Source organism: Oryctolagus cuniculus, chromosome 5, assembly GCF_964237555.1.
Source record: "Oryctolagus cuniculus chromosome 5, mOryCun1.1, whole genome shotgun sequence".
Taxonomy (NCBI): Eukaryota; Metazoa; Chordata; class Mammalia; order Lagomorpha; family Leporidae; genus Oryctolagus; species Oryctolagus cuniculus.
In genome coordinates, this window is record NC_091436.1 from 104,528,900 (window position 1) to 104,556,439 (window position 27,540).

Here is a 27,540-nt window from a genome sequence, read left to right on the forward strand (position 1 = left end):
TCCTCTTGTTCATCCCCAGATGCCTCCAGCAGTCTATGTGGGTGTCAGGGGCCTAAGCATTTGAAATTTCACTTGTTGCCTCTCAGTACATTAGCAGTAAGCAGGATTGAAAGTGGAGGAGGAACTGATTCCAGGCATACCAATGTGGGATGGAGGCATTACTCTGCTGTGCTTCAATATCTGCTCCTAATACTGTTTTTGTAGCCTGGTCACCATAACAATTATGCTTTACTATAGTTATCAGAGAAAGAACCAATGTCTATTCATTCAAATGCTTCTGACATCAGATTTTAACAGAAATTTGAATTGTTTCTATAAGAGGAGTAATGATGTTCAGTAACAGAGATGGCGCAGCAAGGGAAGAAGTCTACCACATTTGGATTCTAGATTGAATGACTATAACAAACAATAAATAAGACAGTATAATCTCTGCTGGACTCATGCAGGTATTAAAACATCACCATAATTTTGTATCAAGTTGAGGGATAATGGGAAGACTAAAAATTATTTCAAAATTGATAACCTTGAACTGTGTGACCCAGCCATCTCACACCTGGGAATATATCCACAAAAATGAAAGCATATGAAAAGAGTTATCTGCACTTGCTTGTTTATATCAGCTCAATTCACAATAGCTAAGATATGAATCAACCCAATTGTCTGTTAACTGATGACTGAATAAAGACAATGTGATATAGACTAATCCTCCGCCTGCAGCACCGGCACCCTGGGTTGGGGCGCCAGGTACTAGTCCTGGTTGCTCCTCTTCCAGTCCAGCTCTCTGCTGTGGCCCAGGAGAGCAACTGAGGACGGCTCAAGTGCTTGGGTCCCTGCACCCGCATGGGAGATCGGGAGGAAGCCCCTGGCTCCTGGCTTCGGATTGGCACAGCGTTGGCCATGGAGGCCACTGGGGGAGTGAACCAACAGAAGGAAGACCTTTCTATCTGTCTCTCTCTCACTGCCTGTATCTGTCTCTCTGTCTGTCTCTCTCACTGTCTAACTCTGCCTATAAAAATAAAAGATAATTATATATATAGATATATATACACACATGATGGGTACTACTCAGTTATAAAAAAAAATCAAATTCTGTTTTTTGCAGCAAAACAGATGAAACTAGAGAACATTATTCTTAGTCAATAAGCCAGACCCAAAAAGACATATATATTTTCTATGATTTGTGGTAGCTAATATATGGAGTACAAAAACTTTGCATGTGAGTCGAATTAACATCCTGTGTTGATTATTGTTTATAGCCCTTGTCTATAGTCTCGTGAAACTAAATTAAAAGCATGTTATTGCAAAAATTTTTTAAAAAGTAAGGATGGAGGGTGGTAGAGAGACTAAAAATATCTTAGAATTGCATTGTATTGTTAGAATTGCATCTAGGAAATATATGAGATCTGTTCTCTTTATATTAATAAAAATAATTTTTAAAAAGGAAAACCGAACAAATATTATAGGTAGAAATATATATATATATATATATATATATATATATGAAAGCAAGTATTTCATTTTTTCGGATGCTTAGGTTCCCACTCTAATATTGAAAAGGAATAAAAGTAAAATTGTTGTTTTTATGAAATATTCTATTTTTATGATTGTGTATCAAATTTAAAATTATAACAGTAATTACTTCACATCACATGCTATAATAGTATGATTTATAAACCTAGGGTTTTGTGACTTCTACAGAATTATTTTCTGACATAGGTGAATGCCAAATAAAACCTTCTGATAACTAAAATAAAAAGGAAATGCCGTAATAATGAAATCAGTCTTCCAACATTCATAACTTGGAGGAAGTAGTTTCCACATAGTGTTTAGAATGAAAGAAGAAAATGACCAATTTCAGGTTTTAGAGAAGTCTTTTTTTTTTTTTTTGACAGGCAGAGTGGATAGTGAGAGAGAGAGACAGAGAGAAAGGTCTTCCTTTTGCCGTTGGTTCACCCTCCAATGGCCGCCATGGCTGGTGCACTGCCGCCAGCGCACCGCGCTGATCCGATGGCAGGAGCCAGGTACTTCTCCTGGTCTCCCATGGGGTGCAGGGCCCAAGCACCTGGGCCATCCTCCACTGCACTCCCTGGCCACAGCAGAGAGCTGGCCTGGAAGAGGGGCAACTGGGACAGAATCCGGCGCCCCGACCTGGACTAGAACCCCGTGTGCCAGCACCACTAGGTGGAGGATTAGCCTATTGAGCCGCTGCGCCGGCCTTAGAGAAGTCTTGAACCAGCAAAAATATGCTAGGCTTGTGACTGTCCAACAGAGAAATAGCAAAGAATTATTGATTTAAAATTGATTTTTAATAATATTTATTTTTTCTTTTTGTAAGAGTAAGAATGGTGATGGAGAAAGATGAACAGAGAAGATGAATCTCAGATATAGGTAATTATATGAAAAAGGTCAGATACTGAAGAAAATATACTGTATTATTCCTTTTATAGACTTTCAAAACAAACAAAACCGGTATCTGGGGGCAGAAGGCAGGATACTTTTCCATGGATATGTTCACTTTGTGAACATAAATATTTGTGCGATTTTCTTATGTAAATTAACCTATTCAATTGAAAATTTACCAAATTAATTTAACAATTTTGATAAGTAAGTTTAGCAAGGGGAAAAAATGTGAAGGGTCACCTCTCGAAACTTGGAGACAAGAAAAGAAGGAGAATATTTGTGGCTTTAGATCAATGAGTTAGTGAAGAATGGAAATTGAGCAACTTACTCAAATTCTATGTCAATTTCTGAGATTCGCCTGAACAGGAAAGATTCACCTGCTTCCCGTGTCCTGTCTCTAGTGTGTGGAAAGCCTTAGAGTGCAATCACTTTGTCTTTTGCTGAAGAGTACAGAGAGACAAGCAAAAATATTATAATTCAACTCTCCTCCTGCCCTCAGATCCATTGTGCCACCAATTTGCTACACTGAACAGGAAGCTAGTTGAAAGGAGAAGCTGAGTGATGCAGTTCAGAGGGGTCAGCTTTTTAGGTATATATTAAGAGCAGAAAATATATCTGAAGATAAACAAAAAATATATACCTTGTGCAATGACCCATTATTAGGGTTCTCAATATATCTACTTTTTCTAAGCTAATAAGTTAGCATGTCCTGGTATACTTGATACAGGAAAGTTTGAAAGGCTTCTGAGAGTCAACAAAGCCCTGGCACTGGCTTTAAGTCCAAAACTATCGCATAGCTTCAGATCTGTAAGTAGTTGCAGTTATGGCATTTTGCATATTTAGTTCTGTTCACTTTGGGTTTTGTGCCTACTCTTTCACCACAGATATATTCTCCCTTAGGAATCTCTGTTTCAAAGATGTCTTCCTGAATTAAGATGCCATTGCTGAACTGCCAACAGCTGGGAATGTATATTTAATTGCTTTTCCAGGAGAGAAAATACGTTGCACCCATCCCATTGGGACTGTTGACTTGCTTTCCTGGGATGGCTGACCACACTTAATGTCATGATTTGTGTTGGTAGAACAGCTTTATTGTTGTTGATGTTGACTCTTTATGCATAGTTAATTGTTTCATTCAATTAGATACACAACCTTGTGCCATTAACAAATTTCTAAACAGCTGAGAATCAACCTATACCCTTTATTAAAATGGTGAGAATTCAGTGTGATTCTCATCCATTGAGTGAATAATTTAATCAAAATAAATCTAAGCATTAAGCTATTTTGGTTTCTTCTGCTTTATGTTTAATTTATAAAGCAAGTAAAGAGCCAATTTACGCCACAACTAACTGAGCACCAAAGGGGAAACTTGTTGAAGTGAAATGGACACTATGAGAAACAGTGACTTGATCAGCTCTTCTCCTGACGGTTGATGTACAATGTAATACTTTATCCATTTTAGTATTTTTTTTTGTTCTAGTACCATTGGTTGAACTCTGTAATTAACACACAATTATTCTTAGGTGTTTAAATTTTAACTGAAAAGTGATCCCTGTTAGGAATTTGGAAAACATTATGCTGAGTGAAATAAGCCAATCCCAAAGGGACAAATACCACTTGTTCTCCCTGATAGGTGACAACTAACTGAGCACCAAAAAGGAAACCTGTTAAAGTGAAATGAACACTATGAGAAACGTGACTTGATCAGCCCTCACCCTGACTGTTGATGAGCAACTTGATATGTTATCCCTCTTAGTATTTTTTTTGTTTGTTCTACTTGATACTTTTGGTTGAATACTGTAATCAATACACAATTCTTCTTAAGTGCTGAAACTTAACTGAAAAGTGATCACTGTTAAATATAAGAGTGGGAATAAGAGAGGGAAGAGATGTGCAATTCGGGACATGCTCAAGCTGACTTACCTCAAACGGTAGAGTTAGAAACATAGCAGGGGATTCCAATTCAATCCCATCAAGGTGGCATGTACCAATGCCATCTCACTAGTCCCAGTGATCAATTTCTGTTCACAATTGATCATAATGATAGGACTAAGAACCAAAGGGATCACATAAACAAGAATAGTGTCTGCAAATACTAGCTGAGAGAATAAAAAAGGGAGAGAACGATCCAACATGGGAAGTGAGATACACAGCAGACCCATAGAATGGTAGATGTCCTAAACAGCACTCTGGCCTCAGAATCAGCCCTTAAGGCATACGGATCCGGTGAAAAGTCCATGAGACTATTTCAGGCATGGAAAGCCAAGACACTCTAGGGGAAAAAAAAAACAAAAACAAAAACAAAAACAAAAAAACAAAAAAAAACCACAAAAACCCTAAATGAAAGATCTCCACGAGTGAGATCCTAGTAGAAAGAACAGGACATCAAAGAAGGAGGTACCTTTCTCTGAAGGGAGGAGAGAACTTCCACTTTGACCATGGCCTTGTCTAAATATGTCGGTGAACTCAAAAGGCTTCAATAGCCTTGGCAGCTCATGACAAGAGCCTAGGGTGATTACTGATGCCATAAACAAGAGTGTCAATTTGTTAAGTCAACAACAGGAGTCACTGTGCACTTACTCCTCATGTAGGATCTCTGTCCTTAGTGTGCTGTACATTGAGATCTAATGCTATAACTAGTACTCAAACAGTATTTTTCACTTTATGTTTCTGTGTGGGAGCAAACTGTTGAAATCTTTACTTAATGTATGCTAAACTGATCTTCTGTATATAAAGAGAATCGAAAATGATTCTTGATGTGAATGGAAGGGGAGAGGGAGTGGATAAGGGGAGGGTTGCGGGTGGGAGGGACGTTATGTAATCCATGAGCTGTACTTTGGAAATTTATATTCATTAAATAAAAGTTAAAAATAAGAGCCAATTCACACTAAATACAAAAAACTATCTTTTTTATTTTATTTTTTTTTATTTTTTTGACAGGCAGAGTGGACAGTGAGAGAGAGAGACAGAGAGAAAGGTCTTCCTTTGCCGTTGGTTCACCCTCCAATGGCTGCCGCGGCTGGCACGCTGCGGCCGGCGCACCACGCTGATCCAATGGCAGGAGCCAGGAGCCAGGTGCTTTTCCTGGTCTCCCATGGGGTGCAGGGCCCAAGTACTTGGGCCATCCTCCACTGCACTCCCTGGCCACAGCAGAGAGCTGGCCTGGAAGAGGGGCAACCGGGACAGAATCCGGCGCCCCAACCGGGACTAGAACCCGGTGTGCCGGCGCCGCAAAGCGGAGGATTAGCCTAGTGAGCTGCGGCGCCGGCCTAAAAAACTATCTTTATTATTTCCATTTAGACTTCTGTTTTCTTTTTGGTCCCATATATATGAATATACATACTCATGCTTCTACAATAAATAAAATATAAGAACTATATTTTAAAATGCGATTTTTAAAAAGGAGAATTTAGGATGATACAGTCTTTCTAGAATATTTAAAAACTATAAGGAATCTTTCTAGATTATTTAAAAACAATGAGTAATCTTAAATTATAGTTTGAACTCCAATAAGCTAATCTTACTTATTCTTCACAACAGAACTATTTCACTGTTTCATTCACATAGATAACAGTTAAACTTTATTTCACCATTTCATAATTCAAGCCACATTTGTTTTTAAAACTATCAAAAGATAAAATATCCAAGATTGGAAAACGTGTTTATAAAAACTTGCTGTTAATCATGAAAAGAAATATTTTCCCAAATAGCTCCATGTCTGAATCAATAGTAAATTAAATTCATAAATTTCTTAACGTTGTGGAAAAACAATTTGAATTCTCTTTAAAAAATAAAAATTCTTTCATATTACGTTTTTTAAAGATTTGATTTATTTATTTGAAAGGTAGAGTTACAGACAGTGAGAGGGAGAGACAGAGAAAGGTCTTCCTTCCATTGGTTCACTCCTCAAAATGGCCGCAATGGCTGGAGCTGCACCGATCCGAAGCCAGGAGCCAGGTGCAGGATGATTAACCTACTGCGCTACAGCGCCAGCCCCTATATTACATTTAATAATCAGGTACCTGAATCTGAAGCTTTTTAATTAAATTTCTAACACCTTTTAAGTTGTATTCAAGTTTTACCTGTCAATATTCAAATCAGATCATCAGTAGTACAGCTACCTTTTGGTGATATCCAAATACAAATGGTCTACCTTATTATGCTGATGTTCACTTTGAGGGAGGTTCATCATAATCCAGACCCATTGCTTTCATGTCTATGCTAGTCATACTTGATGCATAGCTAATTAACTTTAATGTTGCATTAAATTTGTGATAATTTGTGATAAAGTATTGCACATGCATAAAACCAGATACACAGACATATAGAACAGAATTGAGGGACCTGACATGATTCTACACATCCACAATCAACTTTATTTGCAGTAAAGTTCCCAAAAAAACATATAGTGAAGTAAGGATAGCCTGTTCAATAAAGGATACTGGAAACACTAGATATCCAAATGAAGAAAAGTCAAGCTTAATCTCCTACCTTTCATCCTCTACAAACACCAACTCAAATAGACCTATGTTCTAGTTTCTGAGATATTATATAATGATATAACTATTTTTTTAAGATAAGAACCCAAAAGCACAATCAAGAAAAGTAGAAATGGACATGAGATTTTAGCAGACTAAGAAGCTTCTACAAAACAAAGGAAACAAAGAATGATGAGAAGGCTTAGATTATGTGAGAAAGTGTTGCTCCCCCTCTTCGTGGAGGAACGACACAGGACCCTGCGCTGTTCTTTCGTCTGCTCGGCCCTCCCCGGGTTTGCTGCTGGTTCTTCCCGGGTTGGCTACTGTCCCTTCCACCTCCGTGGAAGGGCAGTTCCCCCTGGCCACATTCCCCACTTCCGCAGGGGAGCGGCACACTGCCGGCCGGCTCTCTCGGGGGCTGCACAGGTGTTCCCCTTAGATGTTCCTGGTGCATGCCGTCTCTCTCCTCCTTTATAGTCCTCCTCTGCCAATCCCAACTCGGCTGCCCACATGCCGAGTACGCTGCTCTCCTCCAATCAGGAGCAAGTCCTACAGTTTATTGGTTGAACTGGAGGCAGCTGTGCAGAAGCTGTTTACTTCTCTCCCAGCGCCATATTGTGGGAGAGCAGATGCATAGAATAAGTCTTAATTCCAGTAACTCAGTCTAGTCCAGATTGCTCCCCACAGAAAGTATTTGTCAAGAATTCATCTGACAAAGGACTAATATCCAGAATGCATAAGCAACTCAAAAAATCTCAGTAAGAAGTGCTGGCATTGTGGCACAGTGGGTTAAACTCCTGCTTGCAATGCTGAAACCATGTATCAGAATGCCAGCTCAAGTCCTGGCTGCTTTGCTTTCAATTCAGCATTCTTGCTAACATACCTGGGAGAGCAACCAATAGTGGGTTAAATGCTTTTGCTTCTGCCACCCATGTAGGTGACCCTAGCTCTTGGATTTGGACTGGCTCTGCCCTGCCTGGGTGTTGTGGCTATTTGGAGAATGAACCAGTGCATGGAAAACTCTGTCTTTCAAATAAAAGTAAATAAACAGCTTTTTAAAAACAAACTCAGTAACAAAAATATGCCAAATAATCCAACTAAAAATGACCAAAGTTTATGAATAGACCTTCCTCAAAAGAAGAAATTCAAAAGAACAACAAATATATGAAAAAATGGGTATTGAACATCATTTGCCATCAGTGAAATCAAAGTAAAACCAAAATGGTGGGCTGGAATTGTGGAACAGCAGGTTAAGCCATGACTTGCAATCCTGAAGCTCCCCGACTTCTGATCCAATTCATTGCTAATGTGTCTAGTAAGAAGCTTATTATGGCTCAAGTGCAAGGGACCCTGCCACTGGATGGAGTTCCAGGCTCCTGATTTTGCCTGGCTCAGCCTTCGCCATTATGGTCATTTGGGGAATGAACCAGCTGAAGGAAAATATGTCTTTCTGTCTGTCTGTCTCTCCCTGTGTCTGTCCCTCTGTTTTTCAAATAAACAACAACAAAAACCAGTTAGGTATCATCTCACCCCAGTTAGAATATATACTACCAAAAAGGCAAAGCAGAAACAGAAACCAAACCAAAACAAAACAAAACCAAATGCTGATAAAGATGAGGAGTAAAGATGAAAATGGAGATGTAATGAAGGCTACCCAGAAATAAAAATAATAATCAGAAATTACCACAACAACCTGTATGCCACAAATTAGAAATTCTAGAAGGACAGGATAGATTCCTGGACACATACAATCTACTAAAATTGAGTCATAAGCCATAGAAAACCTAAACAGACCAATAACATCATATTAACAAACTGAAGAACAAAACAATATGATTACCCCAATAGATGCAGAGAAAGCATTTTATAAAATACAACAGCCTTTCATGATGAACTCTAAGCAAATTGGGTGTAGAAGGGACCTTCCTCAACACAGTCGAGGCTATTTATGACAAACCCATGGCTAGCATCCTCTTGAATGGGGAAAAATTGGAAGCATTCCTACTGAGATATGGAACCAAAAAAGTATGTCCACTGTCACCATCGTTAGTCAATATAGCCTTGGAAGTGTTAGCCAGAGCCATTAGGTAAGAAAAAGAAATCAAAGGTATACAAATTGGGAAGGAGGAAGTCAAACTATCCCTATCTGCAGATATCATGATTCTATATATAGGGGATCCAAAAGACTCCACTAAGAGACTATTGGAACTCATAAAAGAGTTTGGTACTGTTGCAGGATATAAAATTAAGACACAAAACTAATTGCTTTTGTACACAGAGAAAATACCATGATGAGAGAACTTATATGATCAATCCCATTCACAATAGCTACAAAAACTTAAATACCTTGGAGTAAATTTAACCTAGGATATGAAAGATCCCTACATTGGAAATTATAAAATATTAGGGGCTGGTGCTGTGGTGCAGTGGGTTAACGCCCTGGCCTGAAGCGCCGGCATCCCATATAGATGTGGATTCTAGTCCTGGCTGCTCCACTTCTGATCCAGCTCCCTGCTATGGCCTGGGATAGCAGTGGAAGATGGCACAAGTCCATATACTTTCAGCATTTGAAAGAGTTATCTGTACCCCCATGCTTATTGCAACTCAATTCACAATAGCTAAGATATGGAATCAACCCAGATGTCCATCAACTGATGACTGGATAAAGAAATTGTGGTATGTATGTATAATATAGAATACTACTCAGCCATAAAAATTAATGAAATCCTTTCTTTTGCAACAAAATGGATGCAACTGGAAGCCATTATACTTAGCAAAATAAGCCAGTCCCAAGATGATAAACACTGTATGTTTTTCCTGATCTTTGATAACTAATAATGTACCTAAAATGGAATGCACAGGAGTGAAATTGACATTTTGAGATTCTATGATTTTTTTTATTGTCCTTGTCTCTACTGTTGAGGAACAGTGGTTTTTCCTTCTATTTGTTGAACTCCTTATTTAATGTGGGGTTAGTCTTATGAGTACAAAGTAAACAAAGTAGATCATTGTAAAAATTAAAAGAGAAAATAAAATAGTGGGAGCATGGGTGGGGGTGTGTGTAGGGTGACAAACATCATTATGTTCCTAGATCTTTGTATATGAATTACATCAAATTTGTTTACTCTAAGTAAAAAAAATGTAAAAAATAAATAAAAAAGAAAAAATTATATTCTAAAATTTCAAAACACTACGAAAGAAGCTACAATGAATCATAGTCCCAAATGACAATGAACCTTATTTGAATCCAAGAATGTTCGGTAATCAAATTATTTGATAGAGATTATATAGATACACATGTATTGAAAATGATTAGGGATAAAAATCAAACCCAGAAGACAAAAATTATCTTAAAATTGAATAGCCACAAGTAATTCTTCTAGAAAAATTTATTTTTTTTATTTGACAGGTAGAGTTATAGGCAGTGAGAGAGAGAGACAGAAAGGTCTTACTTCTGTTGGTTCACTCCCCAAATGGCCGCCATGGTCGGTGCTGCAACGATCCAAAGCCAAGAGCCAGATGCTTCCTCCCGGTCTCCCATGCGGGTGCAGGGGCTCAAGAACTTGGGCCATCCTCCACTGCCTTTCCGGGCCATAGCAGAGAGCTGGACTGGAAGAGGAGCAATTGGGACTAGAACCCTGTGCCCATATGGGATGCTGGCGCCACAGGCGGAGGGTTAACCAGGTGAGCCATGGCGCCAGCCCCTAATAAAATTTTTTGAAAGATTTACTTATTGGTTTTAGAGGCATAGTTACAGACAGATAGGGGGACAGACAGAATGAGAGATCTGCCATCTACTGGTTCACTAGTATGTATGAGTCACAAGCATTAGGCAAGATAAAAGAAGATAAAAGAAAGGGAGGAAGTAAAGAAATAAATATATAGAGCTCCAAAACCAAAGTGAAGATCTTTAGAAAGTGCAGGATAATCTTTAAAGAAATAATATCAATATTCAGTATTCTTCAAGGAAATTTATATTGATATTAACAGTAACAGTATAATGTGAATTTAAGAAATTCTTTCTTTAAGGTGTTGAAAGAAAACAATAGTCTTGGGCCAGCTCTGTGGCATAGCAGGTAAAGCTGCTGACTGCAGTGCCATCCCATAGGCGTGCCTGTTCAAGTTGCAGCAGCTCTACTTCGGATCCAGCTCTCTGCTATGGCCTAGGAAAGCAGTGGAAGATGGCCCAAGTCCTTGGGCCCCTGTACCCATGTGGGAGATCTAGAAGAAGCTCCCGGCTTCTGGATTCAGATTGGCCCTGTCTGGCTCTTGTGGTTATTTGGGGAGTGAACTAGCAGATGGAAGACCTCTCTCTCTGTATTTCTCTGACTCTCTGTAACTCTGCCTTTCAAATAAAATAAATAAATCTTTAAAAAAAAACCCAATAGTCTTGTTTGTGTGTGATCCCTTTGACTCTTACAAGACTAGTGTCTGCTAATACTAACTGGAAGAATAAAAAAGGGAGAGAACGATCCAACATGGGAAGTGGGATACACAGCAGACCCATAGAATGGCAGATGTCCTAAACAGCACTCTGGCCTCAGAATCAGCCCTTAAGGCATTCAGATCTGGCTGAAGAGTCCATGAGAATATTTCAGGCATGGAAAGCCAAGACACTCTGGCAAAAAAACAAAACAAAACAAAACAAAACAAAACAAAACACAAACAAACCAAAACAAACCAAAACCCTAAATGAAAGATCTCTGTGAGTGAGATCCCAGTGGAAAGAACAAGGCCATCAAAGAAGGAGGTACCTTTCTCTGAAGGGAGGAGAGAACTTCCTCTTTGACTATGACCCTGTCTGAATATCAAAGTCGGCAAACTCAAAAGGCTTCCATAGCCTTGGCAGCTCATGACAAGAGCCTAGGGTGATTACTGACGCCATAAACAAGAGTGTCAATTTGTTAAGTCAACAACAGGAGTCACTGTGCACTTATTCCCCATGTAGGATCTCTGTCCTTAATGTGTTGTTCAATGTGAAGTAATGCTATAACTAGTACTGAAACAGTATTTTTCACTTTATGTTTCTGTGTGGGTGCAAATTGATGAAATCTTTACTTAATATATACTAAATCAATCTTCTGTATATAAAGATAATTGAAACTGAATCTTTTGAGAATGGAATGGGAGAGGGAGCAGGAGATGGGAGGGGTGCGAGTGGGAGGGAAGTTATGTGGGGGGGAGCCATTGTAATCCATAAACTGTACTTTGGAAATTTATATTCACTAAATAAAAGTTAAAAAAAAAAAACAATGGTCAACACTGAATACCACATCTACTAAACTATCTTTTAAAAATGGCAGCAAATTAAAGTTGATATTTCTTTTCTTTTTTTTTGGTAAAGACTGGAAGAACTTAAGACTTATAGACTTAGGACTTATAGACCTTATAGAACTTAACAACTTTGTACTGCTAAGTGGCCAGCACTGTGGCATAGTGGGTAAAGCCACTGACTGCAGTGCTGGCATCCCACATGGGCACTGGTTCAAGTCTTGGCGCTCCACTTCTAATCTGGCTCTCCACTGTGGCCTGGGAAAGCAGTAGATGATGGCCCAAGTCCTTGGGCCCTTGTATCATGTGGGAGACCTGTCAGAAGCTCCTGGTTCCTGGCTTTGGGTTGGCACAGCTTTGGCCATTGAGGCCATCTGGGGAGTGAACCAGTGGATGAAAGACTTTTATCTCTGTCTCTCCCTCTCACTGTCTGTAACTCTACCTCTCAAATAAATAAATTAAAAATAATCTTTAAAAAATAGAGATGATTAATAAGTTTTATTCTTTGCTATAGTAATTACAGATAGTTATATCAAAGAATTACAAATAAAAGAACAGAAATAGAATGTATATCTTTCTGAGTAATTATTAGTATACAATTGAATTTAAAAATTTTAATTATCCCCAAAGAAGTCAGGTAAAATAGAAAATACAAAAAACATAATAAAGTGTTGAGAAGAAGTAATAACAAAGATTTGGATTGGGTGACTGTTTATAACCCTTGTTTCTTCCATTGAGGAACAGTGTATTTTTTCTTCATACTATTTGTTGAACTCTTTCACTTAGTATAAGGTTAACTTTAAGATCATTAAGTGAACTGAGCCATAAATGTTATATTCAAATGATACTTATTAATTAATAAAATAATATCAATGCTAGAAAAGGAAGTACAGAGTCAGTAAGAGAAAAGGAGGAAAAAAGTACATGATAAAGCAGAAAAATCAAGGAATAGAAAGCATAGAGTAGTTTCTACAAACTGAAAATGATTCAATAAAATTATAACAAAATGCACAATACTTAGGTGAAATTAACTAAATAACATTATGCAAGGCAGAACTTCAGAAAAATGGAGAAACTATAGATATAACTACCAGTTTGACTTAAAAATGTAAGAGGCTACTAAAAAAAAAGAATCTGTGCCAAAGAAAACCTTGGCATTACAAACAATGACTTAGGAAACTATAACTTTATTATTAAAACTCAAGAAGAAATAGAGGAGCTGGCACTGTAGCATAGCAGGTAAAGCCACTGCCTGCAGTACCGACATCACATATGGGTGCTGGTTCCAGTCCCAGCTGCTCCACTTCCTATCCAGCTCTCTGCTATGGCCTGGGAAAGCAGTAGAAGATGGCCCAAGACCGGGAAGAAGCTCCTGGCTCCTTGCTTTGGATTGGCGCAGCTCTGACCGTTGCAGTCAATTGGGGAATGAACCAGCAGATGGAACACCTCTCTCTCTGCCTGTCTTTCTATGTGTAATTCTGACTTTCAAGTAAAATAAATAAATCTTAAAAAAAAAGAAATAGAAAATGTGGATAGCTTTATTCATTTTAACAACAAGATTTCTCCTTATTGCCTGGCCCCAGATAGTTTCAGACTTGAGTTCTAAAAATCACTGATGATACTCATGAAATATTTTAAAATAGAAACTGAAAATTTAAAAAGAATATGGAACAGTTACCAAGTTCTAAAACATTGATATCATATGGGCTATCTGTATCTGCAATAATAAAAAAAAAAATTGGTGTGGAAGTTTAGCCTAACAATTGAGAAGTGCTTGTACCTCATCAAAATGCCTAGTTTGTTACAGGCTCTGCTCCTGACCCTAGCTAATTGCCAGTGCAGACCTAGGAAGTGGCAGTCTCCTACCTGGGAGACCTGGGTTGCAAGCCTGGCTCCTGTCTCTGCCCCCAGTCCAGTGCTGGCCATTTTAGGCTCTTGGTGAGTGAATCAGTATATGAAAGCACCCTCTCTCTCAGTGCCATATAAAAACAAGTTAAAAAGATGGATAAAAAAGGCAAATGTCAAAATTTGATCAAGGAAGTAATTCATAAATTATATTTTAAGTACATAAAGTATTTAAAAATTAAGCACAAAACTTACTGTGTTCTTTATTTAGTAAGGGACCAGATATTTTGAATATATATTTGGCAGTATAACATGGATAAACATGATTGCTTAAAATCATTTCTAAGATGTAGAGACTCAGAGCTACCATCAAGCCAAATTCTTCCCTCACAGTCTTATTTCAATACATACAACTTTCAATTTCTCCTTTTCCTTACCTCACACTCCATGCTCCTGGTAGCAAGTGAGCTATGGTATTTTGGTACCTGTCATGAGTAAGTGTCAAATCCTTCATAACTCCAAATGCCTTCTCTATTTGTACTCCAACTCAAGCCATGTCTGATAGTCAAGAGTGATGAGACTACATCAAGAGAACAAAGCAGTGTTGAACTCTGGAGTGAGAAAAAGCTATGTGCAAAGGTCATCTCCAGTCAGTTCTAATCAGGGAAGGGATATAAGGGGAAATAAGTATCGTGAACTCACTCACTTTCCTGCCTCTAATTTTTTTCTAGTATTCTGCCTTGGCTGATCCCACATGTATGCAAGAGGGTAAAGGAGTCTCTTGATAACACATTCCCAAGAACGAGGGCAAACCGATTCTGGAGTGTCCAAGAAAATGTTCTCGTACTTGGCATAAAGATAATGGTTACATTCTCCCGATAACTGATTGATAGGGTGTTCTATTCAATGAGATGCTATTATCAACTATTTCTTATTTTAGAGATTTGAATATTCTACACCTGTGGGAGCCAGACAGTTCACTTAAGATGACATTTTAAAATAGTCTCACCTTTAAATTAAAATCAAATACTTTAGAGACTAATATGAACTGCTGAGGACTGCAGTGAAATATATTAACATGCTCCATGATCAAGACTCAAGGACAGGGGCCAGCGCTGTGGCGCAGTGGGTTAACACCCTGGCATGAAACGCCGGTGTTCCATATGGGTGCCAGTTCTAGTCCAGGCTGCTCCTCTTCTGATTTGGCTCTCTGCTATGGCCTGGGAAAGCAGTAGAAGATGGCCCAAGTCCTTGGGCCCCTGCAACCAATGTGGGAGACCCAGAGGAAGCTCCTGGCTCTTGGCTTTGGATTGGTGCAGATCTGGCTATTGCGGTCATCTGGGGAATGAACCAGCAGATAGAAGGTCTTTCTCTCTGTCTCTACCTCTCTTTGTAACTCTCTTTCAACTAAATAAAATAAATCTTTAAAGAAAAAAAAAGACTCAAGGACAATTCTTGTAATATCCAGAGATATGTCTTTTCCTTCCTCACATCCAGTACTTAGAGCATATGTGTCTCGCTTTAACCAACAGCAGGTAATTTGTACACTAGAATTCATCTTTAAGAATTTCAATACTAATTGACTGAAATATAAAAACTGCCAACGGTTGGCTTAAGACTTGTGAAATTTCAAATAGAAAGAGTATAACAGATGTATTAATTATCTGTCCTTATGTCTGTGAATTCTATCCCAGTACTAAGATATATAACCAGAAATCTAATAATCATATACATTTTTTCAAGTAATAAATATTTCTATTCAGTAATTAAAGGTATATCTAAAATCTTCATAATGATGTATAGATGATAAAGAACATTTATTGACTATTAAATATGTACCTGGGATACATTTTAATGCATTGATTTAATCCTCAAAAAAACTTTTTAAATATATCTATTTGGATAGCATTTTTGTTTCTTTCAGAAAACTAGTCATGAAAACATTTTCTACATTATTGACCATTATAACATAAAAACACATACATGGTAAAAATTTTTTCTTAGGTTGATATGTGTGTATATGTGCATGTGTGAACATATGTGTTCACTTCAGAATATAAATGTTATTGAATTTATGCTAGATTTTCACAAGTTTAGAATTAAATTCAGAATGTGATAAACATAGCAAAGTTACCTGGCAGTATCTACATTCTCTGCTCCCTTTACATGGTTTTTATTCTGTTTCATATCTCCAATATCCATATTTTGCATTAAGTTCAATTTTACTATATGCTTCTTTCCACTCTTTTTGAAATATATAGGTTATATTTTAATAAATAAGATAAATTTAATCTCAATAGCTTGCTAATATTCTCAGTGGGAACTCTGGCTTTAGTTGTTAAAGATATGAAGACATAATTTTGTTTCCTCCCACAAGAATGTATCATTAAAAGCAATTTCAAGTGTATAAAAAAGAAATATAATTTTTCACATAACTATACATTGGATTAGTACCTAAATATATATTCTTATGAATATTAATGAATATCTGAAAATATTTATACATATTCATTATTTTTCATAGTTTTGTTTTCCAAACACATTGTGTGTGTGTATATACATATATATATAGTAACAGCAACCCTTTTTGATATAAATAAATGTCACTACATGAACACACATTTTTCCCTTCATATTGTGGAATGTTCTTACTGAATATAACAGATAAATCCACATTAGATGTTTGTAGCTGTTTATATAAAAGATTATGGAATTAAATTATTTTGGAATACATTTGTTTATGCAAAGAAAAAATAATCAAGGGCAACATATTCTTCTTTGGGTTTAATATTGAGGAAATCTCTATTATTGTACTGACAACTCCTAGTCTATGAGAGCAAAATTCTGTGGTATAGACTCTTAGAGATGCCTTTGGTCTGCTGACAGAGGCTTCCTTAGTTCTTCAATGTAACAATAGCTGGTAAAAGTCTATGTTTCTGCTTATTACTCATTTTCTCTTTCAGAGTTTCTCTCTACACTGCACGTGTGGATAATACTGAATCCTTATAATACTATGTTTATTTCTTTACATGCGTAACAATGATATGGTTAGTCTATAAACTAGTGTCAATAAAAGATTAACAATGATAATTAATAATAAAACAGTGTAACAAAATACTGTAGTAAAATTATCAGCATCACTAGTCCTTTTCTATTTGTCCATTATGAAGTAAAATAAATGATACTTCAATGCAAACACTGTAATATGGTGACCATTAATCTGACTGTTAAGTGACTAACAGGCCGGTAAGCATATATGACATGGATACAGTGGATAAATGGAGTGATTCATGATCTGGGAGGGACCGAGCAAGATGGTGCAAGATTTCACCACACTCTGAGAAGCTTGTACAAGTAAAACTTACGAATTGTTTCCTTTGGAATTTTCCATTTAATAGTTTGTCTAAGCCATAATTTACCATGGGTTTCTAAAACTGTGGAAAGTGAAACTTTGGATAAGGCAGTGGTGCTTGTTTAAACCCTGTGGGATCTCCTTGCAGAGTTAATTTAGGTGAAACTGCATTCCTTCAGACTGTTCCAGGTTTCTCTAAAGGTGGTCCTCTCCACAAGAATCTCTCCAGGTTTTAATAACTAATTTCTGCCATTACCTCATTAGTCCTAGGAGTGATAAAAGTTCTCTATTCCACGCTGTGCATACTGCACTGTTCATTACTTGTTCCCTGCATTGTCCTTACTTTCATACATATTTTCCTCTGTCAAAGTATTCTAACGTGAGCATGTCATCCATTTCTTTCTGAAGTTCTTACTAATAGTATAAACAGCTTAGCAGCTTTGCTTTCTGTTGTTGCCAGGGTCTTATCCTCTAATCCACTGCCCATGTTACATTGGCTGCATTTGTTTGTTTGATCCACTGTGACAGCACCTCTCACTGGCAAAAACATCTTATTATTTGAGGTTTTGATCCTAGTAGCATTTTTGATCTCAGTCAGCTTTGGCTGTCACCAAATAATGAAACAGACAATTGGGTAAGATGTTTCCATTTATCTTCCACTGTCTTGCACAGGAAATTCTGAGTTATAGAATCATCACTTCTCTTATGATTATCTGTATGAGTTCCAATCCATGCTGTTGACAACTCTTCTGGTCTCCTATTTATCATTTAGAGGATATTATCTTAACATTTGTGCAGATGGGAAGGAAACAAGTAGCACTGGCATTATATAAATCTAAGCCGTATTTAAAAGATATCTCAGTGGAGTCATCATTCAAAATGTATCATCCTGTTGCTTTGAGGATTTTGTTGTCTACATTCTAAATGGTTAGCTAGTTATAAATTTCTTTTACATAGCTCAAATTTTCCAAGTCATAACCATCTTTGGTCAATATTTTGTCATGGCTTACATGAGGTTTTACAATCTAACTACAACCAAACAATGTTAAAATTCCTCAGCTTGTTTCCCAGATAATTATCTATTAAACTCCCATGCTAGTTTGGGGATTGAATCATCCAAGAGTTTCTTTCCAAAGAGAGTTTACCACCATATATTAAATCTCTTATTCTGTAATTTAACATTGACCTCTATGTCAGGAAAACACCCTGCCCCTACCCTGAACATGAGCTAACTCTCTGATAAATGACTAAGCTTACAACTCAAACCTATAATCACTCTGTGTTTAACAAGAACCTCACGTTTCTTTTTTTAACTTTTATTTAATAAATATAAATTTCGAAAGCAAACTTTTGAATTATAGTGTTTTCCCCCATAACCACCCTCCTACCAGCAAAGCATCCCATCTCCTACTCCCTCTCCCATCCCAATCTTCATTAAGATTCATTTTTAATTATTTTTATATACAGATCAACTTAGTATATACTAAGTAAAGATTTCAACAGTTTGCACCCACACAGAAACACAAAGTATAAAGTACTGTTTGAATACTAGTTTTACCATTAATTCACATAGTACAACACATTAAGGACAAAGATCCTACATAGGGAGTAAGTGCACAGTGACTCCTGTTGTTGATTTAACAATTGACACTCTTATTTATGAAGTCATTAATCACCTGAGGCTCTTGTCATGAGTTGCCAAGGCTATGGAAACCTCTTGAATTCACCAACTCTGATCTTATTTAAACAAGGCCATAATCAAAGTGGGAGTCCTCTTCTCCCTTTAGAGAAAAGTACCTCCTTCTTTGATAGCCTGTGCTTTCCACTGGGACCTCACTCATAGAGATCTTTCCTTTAGGTCATTTTTTTTGCCATAGTGTCTTGGCTTTCCATGCCTGCAATGCTCTCATGGGCATTTTAGCCAGATCCAAATGCCTTAAGGGCTGATTCTGAGACCAGAGTGCTGTTTAGGATATCTGCCATTCTATGAGTCTGCTGTGTATCCCATTTCCCACATTGGATGGTTCTCTCCTTTTTTAATTCTATCAGTTAGTATTAGCAGACACTAGTCCTGTAGGGGCATGAGGTCACACAGGGGCGTGGCAAAGGTGTGGTCTTCCAGTTCACAAATTTAATCAATTTTAGCCTGCATACCTGCCTACTTCAAATTGATTTCTGGGATTCGTATTCTTTCCCATGGGTCCACACATCTATTTTTGCCAGTACCAGTGTGGGGCTTCAAAAATGAATGAGATATAACACAGACATCTGCACGGGAAGAGTGCTCCCCAGATTGCTCTGGCCAGCACTTTTTATTAGAGGGTACCAACAAGTCTACAAGCTAGGAAGCACATTGGTACAGTTGGTATACAACTTTAGGTGGAAAGGAATCTGGTCTGGGGATCCATGACAGAGAACAGAACTGTGGTGTACATCTTCAAAGACAGGTCCATTCAAATGCTCATTCAAGTTTACAAATTCCCCCAAACACCCATGGTACCAATTAATGTCCATTAGCTCCCTGCTATTTCCACTGCCACATTCCTTGGGGACAGGTGTGCCCTTCCCCTGGCCTGTTTTGGTATAAATCAGAAACTGAGGCCTTTCCTTTAATTACAGAGCAGTTTGCTGCCATGAGAGACACTTACACAGCATCATCTACATACCAGGCTGTTTTGATTATAACTTTTAAATAGTGTGTCTTGAAATTGGTATTGTGACCTCACAGCCAGTATCAGACTGTATTGGGAAAAGCTGGAAACATTTCCGCTGATTCTGAACCAGACATGGATGCCCATTCTCACCATTACTATTCAAAATAGTCTGGAGATTTTAGCCAGAGCCATTAGTAAATGAAAACAAATAAAAATGAAACAAATTGAAAAGGAGGGGGTCAAAATATCCATGTGTGCAGATTAGATGAGCCAAAAGACTCCACTACAAGACTATTGGAATGCAAACTCTCTTTTACATTCCAATAGTCTGTTACTGGAGTCTGTCTGTTGAACTATAAAATCAACAACAAAAATCAATAGCATTCATATACAGTAACAATACCATGGCTGAAAAAGAGTTTGTCTGATTCACAATATTCACAATAGTTAAAAAAATTTAGGGCCTGCCACCATGGCTCACTTGGCTAATCCTCCGCCTGTGGTGCTGCTGTCCCATATGGGCACCGGGTTCTATTCCCTGTTGCTCCTCTTCCAGTCCAGCTCTCTGCTGTGGCCTGGGAGGGCAGTGGAGGATGGCCCAAGTGCTTGGGCCCTGCACCCGCATGGGAGACCAGGAGGAAGCTCCTGGCTCCTGGCTTTGGATTGGCGCAGCGCGATGGCCATGGCAGCCACTTGGAGGGCTGTCATAATAAAATGCCACAGATTGTGTGGCTTAAAAAACAGAGATTTATTTTCTCACAATTGTGGAGGTCAGAAGCTCATACCCACTTTCATCAAGGCATTACCAGGGCTGTTTTCTTCTGAATCTCTCTACAGGTCTTTGAATTTTCATGTCAGTGTACCCTATGCTTTGGGTATATCTGTGTACAGATCTCTTCTTACAAGGACAACAGTCATATTGGAATAGTTCCCACCCTAATGACCTCATTTTGAAGTTTCTACCTTTTCAAAGATCACCTAATAAAATACAGTTATGTTCTAAGATAATAGAGATTATGTGAAGTTTTGAAAGCCTTCAAATCATTTAAGGATATTTCATGGTCAACTGATTTGATCATTTCTTCTTTGGAATCAATTTCTTATGCAATTAAAAAGAAGTGTCATGCATTATGAAATGCATCTATATATAATCAGTAGAATTAAACTATTCATTTTTGTTGAGTCAATTTGCATTATTGGTTTGAATAAAAGTGATGAATTTTTATCAGTATGCTGTTTTTTACATGTGCAGATATCACTTTTGTTTAGAAAATAATTCATTCTTCCTTTTGTTGGTGGCATTTTAAGGATTTAACATGGAAGTTCAGAAGCTTTAAACTTTGTTAAATGTGAAGAGGTGGGAATAAACAAAATGTGTAATTTTTTCATAAATTAAATATAGAGATTATTACCAGTGTCTTTGTGGAGTAATGATTAATTCTGAAGTCCAGAAATAGAATGCATAGATTTCTATACTACATGAACATTGATATTTTCTTCAGTAATTAAAATTCATTTGATCCTTCTTTTTAAATATTTTTGAAGTATTTTTTCTCAAGGACCAGTGCCCTTTCTCCAATACAAGCTATAATACTTTCCCATCTGAATTTGCAATGACATTCTAAAAGATTCAATGCTCTTGTCATTAGTTACTCTATTCCAGACTGAATGAACTTACCCATCTGTTTAATATCTTCTCATATCTCTTATACAGGTTTAGAAGTTTAATATCTTCTCATATCTCTTATACAGGTTTAGAAGTCTTTGCATAATTTTGTGCCTACTTACCTTTCCTGTCATCTTTCACCAGTTTTCCCATTGACACAATATATTACACCAGACTATAACACCTCCTCCTTCTCTCTTGCTCTCTCACACACACACACACACACACATTGACAGCCCTGGTAGTTTCCTAATCTTGGGTTATACATCCTGTGGAAATTTTCTTCTATATCTAAATATGGTCAGTGATCCTCCTTGTGATATCATATTATCCTTTATTATTTTATTTTTTTTCATAAAAATATTGAGATATTATTCACACACTATGAAATTTACCATTTTAAATTGTATAATTCAATTAATTTTATTGTTTTTATTCCTGAGCATCGCACAATATTGAGTGACCATCATTGTTTTCTGTTTCCAGAACATTTCATCTGAAAAGAAATCCTATAACCATCATTCATCATTCTCCATTTTCCTGGCCCTTGGTAACTATTAATCTATATTTGATTTCTGTTACGTATTTTGGAAAATTCATATGAATGGAATCATGTGAGATGTATTATTTTGTACCATTTTACTTTCACTTAAAATGTTTTCAAGATTCATCAATGGAGTGCCGTATGTTAGGACTTCATTCCTTTTTATAGCAAAAATAACATTTAATTATTCAATTGTATAAATATATCCCATTTTGCTTATCCATTCAACAGTTCAAGAGCATTAGAGTTCTTTTTAATTTTTTTAATTCTTGTCAATAATGCTGCTATGAATACTTGTGTGCAAGTTTTTTTGTGGGCATGTTTTTAAACTTGTGTGTATTGTAGGAATAGAATTACTGGATCATCTGACACATCTATGGTTAGCATTTTGAGTGAAACTGTTTTCCAAAACTGATAAATCATTATTACTATCTACCAGCAATCTATAAGGATTCTAATTTTCCCAGTTCTCACTGCAGGTAAAAACTGGTTAGTCCTGTTTTTGATGATAGCCATGCTGGGGTATATTACATGGCATCTCATTTAACTTTCATTTTTTAAAATATACATTTTATTTTCTAAAGGCAGAAAGAGGGAGAGAAAGGGATAGACAAGGGGAGAGAGAGAGAGAGAGAGAGAGAGAGAGAGAGAGAGAAATCCTCCATCAGGTGGTTCATTCCCAAAATGGCCACAGCAGTCATGGCTGAAGCAAACTGAAGCCAAGAGAATGGAAATCCATCTGTGTCTCCCATGTGGGAGAACCAACTATGTGGGCCATTTTCCAGAGATTCTCCAGATGCAGTAGCAGGGAACTGAATCTGAGCAGAGCACTGGGGACTCAAAACAGTGCTCCAGTATGGGATGCCGATATTGCAGGCAGTGCATAACTGGTTGTGACACAACTTTAGATTTGAATGGCTCAAATCACTAATGATATTAATATTCTACTAATGTATTATTTGTTCTTGTATATCATCTTGAAATAAATAAATATATATTTAAGTAATTTACGCATTTTTCTTTTGGGTTGTTTGTTTCCATATTGTTCACTGGTAAGAGTTCTTTAACATATTTTGGATGCTAGGTCTTTCCTAAGTATATTATTGGCCGATATTTTCTCTCATTTATATTTTTCTTTTGTTGATTTTGCATTTGATACAAAATGTCAAGAGAAACCAATGCCTTATCCAAGTTTACAAGGATTTTCACTTGTGTTTTCTTCAGAGTATCTTATAGTTTATCTCATATACTTAGAAATCTGATGTGATTTTGAGTTAATTTTTGTATTTGGTGTGAGGGTTCACCTTAAGTATTTTGCTAATGGATGTTCCATTGTTCAAACACTATCAGTTCAAGACTTTTTATCTCATTGAATTGTCTTTACATTCTTGTTAAAAATTATTTCATGTATCCTCCATTAATATCCTTTATTTCATTGTATTAGTCTAGAGATGACATAAAATAGCATAAACTGGATGGCTTAAGCAAAGGATATTTATTTTATCACAGTTCTAAAGGCTAGAAATTCTTTTCATCAAAGTTGGACTCTGATTAGAGTTCTTTTCCTGGCTTGTAGACAGCTGCCTTATTTTTGTGTACTCAGATGGTAGATATAGAGGAAGAGCAATCTTTTCTGCATCTCTTAAAAGTGTACCAAATCCTGTTTGATCAGGACCCCATCTTTATAACTTCCTTTAGCTTTAATTACATTCATGAAAGACCTATATCCAAACACAGTGGCATTGAAGGTTAGAACATATTCATAAAATGTCTATATCTAAAAACAGTCACATTGAATTTTAGAACTTTGACATATGAATTTGGGGAGAACATAAACTTTTAATCTACAAAACTCACATAAAATTTATTTTCCTTGTCATTGGTCCCTAAACAACATAGTATGACACCTATTTACAAAACATTTACATTGTATTACTTTTTATAAGTAATCAAGTGAAGATTTAAATATGCTGGAGACAGTATGTAGGATATATGCAAAACTATGCCATTTTATTTATGTAAGAGACATAAGCATCTGTGGATTTTGATATCGACAGGGAGTCTTGGAACCAATCACCCAAGGTTACTGAAGGACAACCATACTTACATATACTTACAGTGTCTGCATGAAGGAGACACAAACTTTTTTTAAAGGAGAATGAAAAATTATCATGCTAAGTGGGGAAAAATGGTTTTCCCAGTCAGAAGCAACTGCATGTAGAAATAACAGAATACTGGGCAAACACAAAAAGCGAATAAAAAATTCAATAATTTAGCTTAGACAGAGTATTGGGTATATAAGTGAAAGTGAAGCTGGCAAGCTTTTAAAGCACCTATCATTAAAGAGATTGTGTTCTGTCTTTTTTTTTTTTTTCCTGTAGGAAACTCAAATTCCTGGAGGCCTTTGAACAAAGTAATGATAATAGGCATTATATTTTAATGCAATCACTATGAAACAGAGATTCATGCGGGTAAAATTATAAATAGTAGCTTAGCGAGGAAAGAAGAAAAAGCCAGAATTTATTGTCTCCAGAATGATGTATAATTACCAACACTCAGTGATAGATTGCATTTGAGGACTAGAGAAATAAAAATGTTCTCTGAAGACTTGTAGAGTTATTATGGCTTAGAAAATAATGGCTGTGGCAATGTTAGTATCTTGGTGGGGTCCCAAGAATTTTTGTCTTCATGAGCCACTTCTTGGAAAAAAAGATTAAACTTTTTCTTTTCCTTTTTTTTTTTTTTTTTAAGATCTATTTATTTGGAAAGGCAGAATACACACACACACACACACACACACAGGTGGCAAAGGAGATACCTTCCATCTGCTGGTTCACTCCCCAAATGGCCACAATTGGCAGGACTGGGCCATGCTGAAGCCGGGAGTCAAGACCTTCTTCCAGGTCTCCCACGTGGGAGCAAACACTTGGGCCATCTTCCTCTGCTTTCCTAGGCACATTAGAAGGAGCTGGATCAGAAGTGCTGCAGCAGAGACTCCAACTGGTTCCCCTATGGGATGCTGTCACCACAGGCGGCAGCTTTACCCACTATGCCATAGCACAGGACCCAAATTGCTTTTTGTTTTTTTTTGACTGGATACATGTAGTTGGTGCACCAGGAATGTAAACAATGTTGGCAGTTTTTCAGAAACTCACTCACTGCTCCAGGCCTACTAAAACAATCTCAGATAAAGAAGATGCAGGTATTTCATAAGCACATTATTGTTTGAGAACTCTGACCCAGACACCTTGAATTGATTATGGTTAGATAAGCAGAGGGATTCCCCCCCAGCCCAGACTGGAGGTGAGCAAATAGGATACTGAGTCCATTCAAATGATAAATTTGCAGTTAGCTGCAAAAAAACCAAAAAAACAAAAAAACAACAACAAAAAAAAAAAACAACAACAAAAACAAGGCAGTTGCTGATTAACTTTCTCTGAGTCTAGGACAGGAACTCTTTTAATAGAGAAGAGTCTGGGGCTAGCACAGTGCTGTGGTCTGAATGTATTCCCCCACCACCTCCGGCACCAGCATCCCATGTGGGTGCTGGTTCCTGTCCTGGCTGCTCCTTTTCTTTTTTTTTATTTTTATTTTTTTTGACAGGCAGAGTAGACAGTGAGAGAGAGAGACAGAGAGAGAAAGGTCTTCCTTTTGCCGTTGGTTCACCCTCCAATGGCCGCCGCTGCAGCCGGCGCACCGCGCTGACCCGATGGCAGGAGCCAGGATCCAGGTGCTTTTCCTGGTCTCCCATGGGGTGCAGGGCCCAAGCACCTGGGCCATCCTCCACTGCACTCCCTGGCCATAGCAGAGAGCTGGCCTGGAAGAGGGGCAACCGGGACAGAATCCAGCGCCCCGACCGGGACTAGAACCCGGTGTGCCGGCGCCGCAAGGTGGAGGATTAGCCTATTGAGCCACGGCGCCGGCTCTGGCTGCTCCTTTTCTGACCCAGCTCTCTGCTTACGGCGTGGGAAAGCAATAGAAAGTGGTCCAAGCAGTTGAGCACCTGCACCCACATGGGAGACCCAGAAGAAGCTCCTGACTCCTGGCTTCAAGTCAGCCCAGCTCTGACCTTTGCAGCCATTTGGGGGAGTGAACCACCTGATGGAAGACACTTCTCTCTGTTTCTCTTTCTCTGTCTGCAACTCTACCTCTGAAATAAATAAATAAAATATTTTTTTCTAAAAAATAAAAAATATAAAAATATCTTCATCACCAGTGTGATGGTATGAGGAGGTAGGGCCTTTGGGAGGTGATTATGTCATGAGGGTGAATGCTTCCTAAATGGATTCGGTGCCCTTTCTTCTGAGTTGGGAGTTGCCATTCCCCTTCCACCATCTAAATATTCAAACGTTATCACTTATGAACTATGCAATGGGCCTTCACTAGATGTTGACTGGTCTACCCTGATGTGATTCACTTAGCCTCTGGAACTGTGAGAAATAAATTTCTGTTGTTCAAAACTACTGAGTCTAAAATATTTTATTACAGCAGCTTGAGCAGACTGAGATGCACATTTTAAACATATTGATAAATATTTTGTAATACTTGAAGTTGCTATGGGAAAAGAGAGAAGCAGATATTCAGAAATCCAGAAAGTCTGCTGGTAAGTTTATTTTCATGGTGAAACGGGAGGAGACTGAGTGATAACTAAGATACCTTAGCACTGGGCAACATAAGATTTTTCCCTATCATCACTCAACATGCTTAGAAACTGAGAATTCAGAAATTCATAGTGATCTAAAATTAGAGAGTAAGTGGCCAGGGAGGCTGAGCATGTTGATTAGAGAGTTAGACCCAACCTATAATGCATGTTTTGTTGGGTGGGTAAGGTTGCTGTTTTGAAACACCACTGAAGTGAAAGGGATTAATCAATACTGACAGAAGGTAGTATTCAAGAAAATGTAGAAATTAATGAGATGAAGAACACATTTAGAGTCGGTACATCATGAAAAAATATAGGGATTAAGGATAATAATCCGAAAATAGCATGTTAGAGTTGTTGAATCCGGGGTTCAGTGATTGAATTTCTAAGTAAAATGTCAGAACTCTGGGAGGTTTTCCTAAGATGTTGAGTTGCCATCCACATACGTAGTGAAGTACCGGCACCCCTTCAACGAAGGCTCCAAGTCTGCCTTTGTGGTGGGAGTGTGGGGTTGTAAGAGGACTGGGAACTCTTTCATCTCACCGAGAAGGAGCAGTAAGGGTGGGTAAAGAGGCAAGGCAAGAGCTACAAGGGTGGTGGAGGGAGTCACTGCTTGCAGATGGAAAACTAAAAGAGTTATAGAAGTGTGCATTTTATCTTTATAGATCAAACATGTGGAGAAAGACAG